Source organism: Carlito syrichta, unplaced genomic scaffold (assembly GCF_000164805.1).
Source record: "Carlito syrichta isolate Samal-C Ts95f unplaced genomic scaffold, Tarsius_syrichta-2.0.1 Scaffold120612, whole genome shotgun sequence".
In the NCBI taxonomy this organism is placed as follows: Eukaryota; Metazoa; Chordata; class Mammalia; order Primates; family Tarsiidae; genus Carlito; species Carlito syrichta.
Genome location: NW_007064708.1, coordinates 278,620 through 287,745, shown reverse-complemented (window position 1 = coordinate 287,745; position 9,126 = coordinate 278,620).

Here is a 9,126-nt window from a genome sequence, read left to right as displayed (position 1 = left end):
CGCGCGCCTGTAGTTCCAGCTCCGTGGAAGGCTGAGGCGGAAGGATCGCCGGAGCCCAGCAGGTCGAGGCTGCGGTGGTTGGGAGCGGCCACTGCACTCCAGTCTGGGTGACAGAGTGAGGCTCCAACTCAAAAAAAAATAAAAATAAAAATAAATTTATTTTCTCACAGTTCTGGAGGCTGGAAGTCCAAGATCAAGGTGTCAGTAGGCTTGGCTTTTCTTGAGGCCTCCTGCTCGGCCTGCAGATGGCTGCCTTCTCACTGTATCCTTTTTGTCCTATTGTCTTTCTTCTGTGCATCTGCAGCTGTGTTATCGATTTGTGCATCCAAATTTCCTCTTCTTATAAGGACCCCAATTAGGTTAGATTCGGGGCTATTCTAACAGCCTCATTTTAATTTCATCACCACTTTAAAGGCCCTGTCTCCAAACAGAGTCTCGTTCTTAGGTAGGGGGCTAGGACTTCAACATAGGAGTCTGGGGCGACACAATTCAGCCCATAACAGACACCGAATAACAAGAGCCACCAATGGACAGAACTTTGCTGGTTCAGTTATCAGAAACTATCTGTCTATTCTGGCTTAAACCATGCCCTGTCTAGAAGCTCTGGGGTATGATATTGGCTATTCTAACTGCTGTTTGTGGCAGTTTGCTTCCTGAGACTTCCAGATAATATTTTATTATGAGAAATGTTCAAATATACTGCAAAACCGAGAAACTAATTAAATGAACCCATAGTAGGCCAACAATTACCAACATTTTCCAATCTTAAATTATTTACCCTACCCGCTAACTATTTTTTTACATAACTTTAAAGCAAATCATATCATCTCACTTGTGAATTTTGCAGTATGCATCTTTAACATATAAAATAAATATTATTTAAAATACTATCAGACTTCAAAAATGAACAATACTTTCTTAATATCATCTGTTATATACTCCACATTCAAATTACCTCGATTGTCTCGGAAACAAGGTCTTTGATAGTAGGTTCCTTTAAATCCAAATCAAAATAAGCTTCGCACATTGCATTTGGATACTATGTCTCTTAAGTCTCTTTTAATCCATGTAATATTTTGAAGTCAAGGGAGCATTGGCTTTGCTGGGAGCACTTTCTCCAGTGATTAGGATATCACCATGGGTTACCCAACACCTAAGATACAGGAACTCAAGAGCTCAGGCACCCTGTGCCACGGTCGGGGCAGGGAGGTGTTTGGGCTTCTTTGTTGAGCTGGTGCAGATTATGGATGACTTAATGACCAGGAGGGCAGCCGCTGATAGAGATGCTCTTTCCTTTTCTAAGCGAGCTTTGTTCTGAATTTGGATTAATTTCAATGGCGCGTGCACAGAGGGAATTTGTAAGATATGTTTACGGAATAATTGTGATCAATACTCATGCGTTTACAGTGGGAGTATGTACGCAGGAGGCTTTGAGGAGGCTCCTACGTGCTCACTCTTTAACGTTGATCAATACTCATAGTCAAACACTAACAGGGGAATTGGAGGGAACATTTATATTCAAACTGTGCTGCGTCCCCTTATGGAAGCTTCTTTCATTTGGTCCGTTTGTCTCAAATACATTTATCAGACGATGCTATATAGGAATGGCACTATAAAAACACATTTTTAAGTGTTAAGGTTTATCATTCCGTCATCTGTTCACACTTTAATCACCAAGATCTTTGGGGCTGGTCTTTCAAACTATTATTTCTGAACAGCTGTATGTTCTAAAATTGATAGTCTTCTTAGTTGATGGATTCACACACACACACAAAATGTTAAATATTCAACAAGGCTCGGAATGGCTGCAGCCACCCAGTTTTAAGATTTTCTCCGTAGCATATATAATGGCCAGATATGAGCATCATGTTCCTATTTGTTGAAGAAATATTCAGCCAGGCTGTTGCTAAACAAACCACAGAAATGGTAAATTTTTTCACAAGGGAAAGTGATCTATTTTAACATGTATACATACCCACATCACTTCAAACATTTCAAACAATTTACATGAAGCACAAATGGAGGGTTCCCAGTAAAAGTATATTTGATTCTCTATCATACAAAGGTCGGGCTAGTAAGAACAGGGGGCACGCAGAAGGTCTTACCTAGTTTAGCCAGTTGGCTTTAAAGAAACTCATTTAAAATAATCTCCCTTTCTGACTTACACCCTCTACTTTCTAAAAATCCTGTTGAGTGGTCATTAGGTCCTGAAATCCTGCCTTGACAAACAGATAAATTATTTGTAGTCTGGATTCCGTAAATTAACACACAGAAAATAAACATTTGCAGAGAGAAATATATTTCAAGGTCTCTTCACATTAATTTCATCAAAAGAAGGGACTGAGGGCAATGGCTTATGCCTGAAATCCTTGTGCTTTGGGAGGCTGAGCCCAGGAGTTTGAGATCAGCCTAGGCGACATAGCATGATCCCATCTCCACCAAAAAAAAAAAAAAAAAAAAATTAGCCAGGTGTGGTGCAGTGAACTATGATCACAACATTGCACTCCAGCCAGAGCAAGACCTTGTCTCTGACAGAGAGAGAGAGAGAGAGTAAATTCTTATGTTCTGATTAATCCCATCTCCCAAATATGACCAAGGCTGCGAAGTCAATGTGGAAAGGCTTTAGTGGGTGGGTGCACACTGAGAGGAGCAAAGAATGGAGAGGCTAGAAGCAGCCACCCTGTTTCTTGAACACGTTGCTTCCAGAGACAAGCCTCCTGCAGCTGTTTATGCAAAGCGGTGACTCCCAACACCATTCAGGAATCCAGTCCCCAATAGCCCCATAGGCTCAGGCCACTGGGTGATTTGGGGGAGGTGATGAGGTGTTGGGGGGAGACCTGTTCTCAGGTCTCCAGGTGGGAATTACAAGCAGGTCACCATCGGGGGAGTCCCTGTAGTGAGTCAGTCACTGCCAGAGGAAGAAACCACATGAAACAGCACAAAATAAACATTCGCTCCTGGGCTGTAAGAAGGCAAACTGTCGCTGTGGAACCAGAAGCCCCAATGAGAAGCCGGTTCCCTGTGAACCCACAAGCTCAGAATCACAGGACGGTTGGCTTTTATTCCTTGTCAGGAGGCCCGAAATGTGACAGTGGCCGGAGCAAGCCCACCTGAGAAGCCTTTGGCAGGCGGCGGCCAGGAGGATGCTCTAATGAAGAGAAGACACGCATGGACTTTATCAGACGAGAGAAGCTGTGTTGGGGATTAATAGAATTTCTCGGTAATATCCATATCTCACAAGGGCTGATCTGACAGGGTCCGATTACTTCCAACAGGCTGGGCCTGTTACCCGGGCCTCTGAACCGGAATGGCCGAGAAACTGTGGGCTTTCCTTCAGCCAGACAACTCCAACCAGCTTCTCTCTGTGATCACTGCTTAACTTAAATGAGTTAATCTCATTTTCCAGATGAATTGTTATTTTGTCTCCCGCAGGCTGTGATTACGGGATAAAAGTATTGTGTTAACAGGAGGGCTGGGGGCTTTTCAGCGCCACATTCCACACGTACAGAGCCAGTCAGTCTTTCCTCTCCCTCGTGTTTCCTCCTCTTTTCTATTTTTAATGGCGTTCGAGAATGGGAAGAATAGTAGGGAACTTCGAAATGACACACAGGGCGATAAACCTTTCAGATGAATTATTGTCTTCATGAGAGGTCAGGGGGCCAATTTATCTTCATGCTTTGAAACACAGTTTATGGTCCTGACAAAACTTAAAAGACTTCTAGGGCAAAATGGACGTCAAATGACACAGTTTTCAACTCTTCCCCGCCTTTTTTTTAAGAGGCAAGGCTTCACTATGTTGCAGGCTGGTCTCGAACCCCTGGACTCAAGCCGCCCTCCCACCTAGGCCTCCCAAAGTCCTAGGATTATAGACGTGAGCCACTGCATCCAGCCTCTTTTATTTTATTTTTAAAGTCACTCTTAAAACATATTAGTCAACAACCAGGTATGTACTGAGGGTCTTGTACATAACAAGAGCTTTGCTGGATGCTGTGTTAAAAAAAAAAAAATTAAAGGCCAACACCTGGTTTCTTCCCTCAAGGAGCTGTATGCCTCTGTGATTGGTTATAAACATCATTTTTATTTTTAATTTTTAAAAACTATTTTGGAGTGTGGATAATAACAAATTTCCTTGGAAGCACAGACACAGAACTAGGCTCTGGTACTAGTTTTCCCCTTGATTCACTGTGAGGTCTTAAGCAAGTTACTTAACCTCTCTGAGCCAGGTTTTTTGAGGTTGTTTTTTTTTTTTTATCTGGAAAGGAGTGATAATTATACCCAACTCTCAGGGTGGTTGTAGAGTCATGCAATAAAGTATTAAAAGCTTTTAGCAGATGGCAAGTGTTTAATACAGAGTAACTTCAAAAATTATTATTTCCCAAAGTACAGAAACATAGAATGACATCAAGACTCTGTGATACCGTAAAGCAGAAACAAAAAGACACCAATAGGTGTCAGATCTAGCAAAAAACAACAAGGTGCCTAGTTAAATTTGAATTTCATGTAAACAACAAATAATTTTTTAGAGTAAATGTATTTCATACAACTTGTTTTTTAGTATATACATGGCCCAAATATTGCATGGGATACAATTTTATTGGATGCTTATTGTTTATTTAATATTTAAATAAACTAGTTGTCCTATATTTTATCTGACAAGCCTAGTCAAAGGATTTGAGGTCAGATGACCCAAGAACAAGTCTTATTTATAGCTATGTGACTCAGGGACAGATACCTTAATTCTTTTATCCTCAGTTTCCTCACCTATAAAAATGGTCTCATTGTAAAAATAATGTTAGCCAAATTCACACAGTTGTAGTGAGAATCAAATAGAATAATGTATGTGAGCATATCTTATAATCTGTAAAAGCCATTCAATTGTTTAATTTTTGTCATACTGATTGATTTCTTTTAGGAGAGAAACATACCTTACTGCTTATCCAAGCTATCCCTCTGGTTATGCTCAGAGGGGGCTGACAGAGGGAGATCTCTTTGCACAAGGCTTCCCGTTCTAGGTTGTGATAGTTTCTTCACCACTACAAGGAAGAAGAGAATGCTTCTTCCGGCATTCAGTGAGCACTCCTGGTATGACCAGCATGGCTGCTGCTTCCAATATAGGGTTTTCCTCTGAAACCCACAGTGACAGACATGTTTCCAAAGACAGCTTTCCTTCTCAGGATGATCTGTGACCTTTGGGGGGATACCTTTGGACGTCTTAAGTGTAGGCTTCCTAAGGACACCTAGTCTGGACTGCAGTAGGTGCTGAAAGTGAATAGTGTCTAGATGCATGATTGTTGCCTATTCTTTAAGTAACCTGAGGATGTTAGATACTTCCAGTTGGGAAATTTCTATATGTTACCAGTACTGCCCCAAGCATCTAAAACATCTTGGTGTAAATGCTGGCATAACCGCACCTTAGCTGTATAACTTGCTTATCCTCCCTGATACACAGTTATAAAACAGGGATAATAATAAGACCAACAGCCTAGGCAACAAAGCGAGACCTCATCTCTACAAAAATAAAAATAAAAAAATGAACTGGGCATGGTGGCATGTGCTTTTAGTCTCAGCTACTCAGATCCTCTGAGCCCAGGAGGTTGAGGATACTGGGACCCCTGATTGAGTGAGAAGATGGCACAGGGGCTTTAGCCTGGTTCTGGAAAGAAATGGTAAGTGTGTCTAAGGATGCATGAGTGTGCATGTGTGGGGGTGTGTGTGTATGTTTGTGTGTGTGTGTGTGTGTGTGTGTGACAGAGAGACATATACAGAGAGTTTATACAGGATCAAATAAAGAAAAAGGAAAAAGTTTATCAAAAATACACATTGTATCAAAGGTTTTTTGATATCCTTATTAAGTATGAAGTTTGATATGATGCAACTGTTTTAATTAAAATTTCTTTTTATGAATGAGGTATGATCACATTTGTGATCAAATATGGGTTAATTCAATTAAAAAATAATAAACTAGCCGGGCTCGGTGGCTCAGCCTGTAATCCCACGCCTTTGGGAGGCTGAGGTGAGTAGATTGCCTGAGCCCGTGGGTTCGAGACCCGCCTGGGCAGCGAGACCTCATCTCTACAATAAATCAAAAAATCAGCTGGGCGTAGTAACGCATGCCTGTAATTCTGGCTATTTAGAAGGCTGAGGCTGAAGGATCGCTGGAGCCCAGCAGGTCGAGGCTGCGGTGGCCGGGAGTGGCCACTGCACTCCAGTCTGGGCAACAGAGTGAAACTCCAACTCAAAAAAAATAATAATCAAAATAAAAATAATAATAAACTGCTTTCTCTGACAGCAAACAAGTCACTAGACCAGAAGCTTCTTGAGGATACAAACCTAACTGACTCCTTGCTGTATGCACAGCATCTAAATCATGCCCCATACTCAATAAATATTCTTTAGTGAGAAAATAATATCCTATACAGTGCCTATCAGATCATGTTCCTTAATCAAGATACACTACCACCACCTTGTGGCAACATACCAGAATTGCAGGAATAGGGGTTTTGTTTTAATCTCGTTTTCATTGTATATGTGCACAACAGCACATATGCTCTGGTGGTATATGTGGCATTACACAAAGTCACCAAAGGCAAATAAACAGAAGTAAGAAAACAAACAAATATTAAACTGTTTAGCACGAATGATCCCAAACAATATCAGCTTCTTGCCAATCCTTTCCTGTTATTTTAAGTATTTAGTGCCTGAAAACTTTCCAGATTTTTAGGCTCCACAACTGCAGGCTAAGAGCAGAGTCAGCTCTTCTCACATTAGCAAATGTATAAGGGGAAGGGAACTTTGATTGACAACTGACAAACTGATGACAGAACAAAGACGGAGCCTCCACTTGGGAACACAGCGGATTTTTACAGCCACATTTGCCTTGCCTTGTTTTCATATTCTCCTAAAAGAAGTCCCTTTGACTCTCTTATGCTTTGTTTTGTTTTTCATATAGACCATGTTGTCAGCTAGGTCCGGAAGCAACAATGAATATAAAGTACTGGGCAGGACAACATTTGATAAATGTAAACAATATGCATAGAGAAAACCTCTCAGATGAAAAATCCACATACATTTTTAGAGGCCGTCAGACTGAATGCAAATGACTTTGGAAAATATAAGTGGTTGGCTTTTTAATATCAAAGAAAATCACAGCCTTTTCTCTAACACTAAAAACACCGCTGCACTGAAAAGGAATAAGTAACTAAATAAACCAGGCGGTTCATTTTCAAAATGCAAAAGTCATTGCCTTTGCCCTAACCGTAGAGGCAATGCTGCTGTACTTCTGGAGATGTTATTATAAATGACAGAGAGGTTAGGAGAACCAGGAATGCTGTTGTTTTTTACAACCGCCTCTTTAAAAACAAAGATGCACTTTGTGTTTTAGAAAGCAATTAAAGAAGAAGCAATTAAAAAATAAAATAAAGGAGTTGCGGTGGCCCACAAATGAAGCCAGCTAATGTCACTGCTTTGAAATTGCTCAGCCTCAGTTGTTTTCCAAGTCAACGCACCGGCAGTCTTGCCTGAAAGAAAGAAGTCAATAGGGAGAAAATAAATAGAGCATTTCCAGAACTCACCCAGCAGCTCGGAAAACTGTCTGCTTACTATTACACAGTTTTAACATGTCATAATCATTTTCACAGTAAAGATACCCTTCCTGCAGTTTAGATCAAGAATGCATGACTAATTTTAACCACTTGTGCAAATCTCCTAATGGAAATTTCAAACAGCTTTTATGGATTAGGGTTTCGTAAACTGTATGGAGAACAGCTACAGATACTTGGTCTTGTTACTTCTCATATCTACCCGTCAATGCCTAATGAGTGACTGAATAACTGTGGGCAGTCACAGAGGACTTACAGAAACTCTCCTTCTGGCTGGCACTGCATGCATTGTGCATGATACAGGTAAGAGAGACAGTCATGCTTGTGAAAATGTGGATGGATGAGAAGGGAAGGGGGTGGGTCGTGTGTTGACATTTTAAATCTCACCGGAAGGAAGTGGAGATAAGGAAATGCCAGAGACGCCCCTATGTGAGGGCATCTGATACTAAGGGAGGGAGCCTCGTTCCCGATTTGTAGACAGAAACTGAGGCTCAGAGAGGTTAGATCAGTGGCTGAGGGAACACAGAGGCTAGGGGTTAAAAAAAAAAAAATCCCTAACTGCCCCTTTCCACCATGGCATGCTGGGTTGAACAGTGAATTGAAACAGATGGTTGGGAGATTTAAGGAGCAAGTTCGCTTGGAGATGGAGAGTGGTGATGGTCACACAGCAGGAATGCCCTTTATGCTACTGGATTGTGAGCTTAAATTGGTTAAAAATAAGTAATATGGGATGTATCTTTTACCACAAAAGTTCCCAAACGCCTTCTCACGAAGACTGAGAAGAAGATCACAGTCACGTGGCAGAAGAGTATTCCGTTAGACACACCTCTGTGCCCACAAAATGCCAGAAACTCAGAGCCTCAGGCCAGAAATTTAAGACCAGCTGGGCAACATAGCAAGACCCTGTCACAATCAATCAATCAATCAACCAATCAAACAATACCAGGGGAAAAAAATCATTCCCCATTAGGTGATCAAAACCAGTGGGATAGTTGGAAACACATTTTGAGATGTTTTTCTCATCCCCCCCAAAATCAAGTACTTGAAGTTCCTAGGTTTCTTTTTTTTTTTGAGTTGGAGTCTCACTCTGTCGCCCAGACTGCAGTGCAGTGGCCGCTCCCGGCCACCGCAGCCTCGACCTGCTGGGCTCCGGCGATCCTTCTGCCTCGGCCTTCCGAGGAGCCGGAACTACAGGCATGCGCTACCACGCCCGGCTGATTTTTTGATTTATTGCAGAGATGAGGTCTCGCTGCCCAGGCGGGTCGCGAACCCGCGGGCTCAGGTCATCCACTCACCTCAGCCTCCCAAAGGCGCGGGATTACAGGCTGAGCCACTGAGCCCGGCAGGTTTCTTTTTTAAAATCTTTTTAATGGAAATCCTAACTCCTATTTTGTCAACGATTTTCACAGAAGAGATGGGTGAGAAGCAGACATTAGAAGAGAAACAAGGTGAACAGACAGCTGCAGTGAATGAGTGTATTAATAGCTACAAAACATAGAAAGAAGAAGCACTCTTGTCTCGACCGAGC